Consider the following 1,123-nt stretch of genomic DNA (forward strand, 5'->3'; position numbering starts at 1 on the left):
GAGATAGCGTGATGTGAACAAAAAGGAGTCTTTAAATATTCAGTCAATTGGTCTAGTGTCCACCGTTGAGAGTTCCCAGATTTCTTTAACTGAGTTAACTGAACCTGCTTTGAGGGGTAAATTAAATCCTCATGATGAAGCTCCTCTTTTGAGCAGTAACGTGGGTGACACTCTCAAGAGTTCATGTGCTACTTTCCTGTCTGATGGTTTTGTCAGTCCTCTGGACAGTAATAACAGGAAATCAGTTAAAATATATCGTGATACAGGTGCCTGCCAATCCCTTATGCTGACCAGTGTTCTAGGCTCTAATGTTAATTCCTCTGATGAAACTGTAATCTTAGAAGGTGTAGGGAATAATTACTTCTCTGTCCTGTGCAGAGTGAATTTAGAGTCTGGTTTTGTTAATGATTCCGTTATGGTTGGGTTGGTTGAGACACTCCCAATGTCAGGTGTAACTTTCTTACTTGGAAATGATATTGGTGGAAGTCAAGTGTGTCCAGCTCCTCAGTTGTCTAGTGAGCCAGTGGCTGCGACCCAGGATTGTGATGTCCCTGATGTGTTCCCTGCATGTGCTGTCACTAGGGCTAAGTCTAAAGTTACTAGTGATTTAGAGGATAATGATGATGATGATGTTATCCTAGCTGACACTTTTCTTGCTAATTTGGACTACTCACCAGATGAGGCAGTACCGTGTAGTGTTGATAATTTGTCTCGTCAAGAGTTGGTTGAGTTGCAGGTTGCTGACCCTGAGTTGAAAGGTCTAGCTAACTCTGCTTGCAGTGAGGAAGAGTCAGCTGGTGCTTCTACTTGTTATTATATAAAGTCAGGAGTACTTATGAGGAAGTGGAGACCCCCAACAGCATCAGCCGACTGTGAATGGGAGGTTGTACATCAAGTTGTCATCCCTCGTGTTTGTAGGCAGGATATCATTAGAGTGACTCATGATTCCAGTTTGGCAGGACACCTTGGAGTGAGGAAGACTGTGACACGCATTTTGAAACACTTCTACTGGCCAGGTATCTTCAGGGATGTTACCTGGTATTGTAAGTCTTGTCACACCTGTCAAGTTGTGGGGAAGTGTAATCAGACCGAAAGGGTTGCACCTCTAGTTCCCATTCCTCCT

The sequence above is a fragment of the Coenobita brevimanus genome, chromosome 67 (assembly GCF_032717465.1).
Source record: "Coenobita brevimanus isolate Jiangsu-jjx chromosome 67, ASM3271746v2, whole genome shotgun sequence".
NCBI classification, from domain to species: domain Eukaryota; kingdom Metazoa; phylum Arthropoda; class Malacostraca; order Decapoda; family Coenobitidae; genus Coenobita; species Coenobita brevimanus.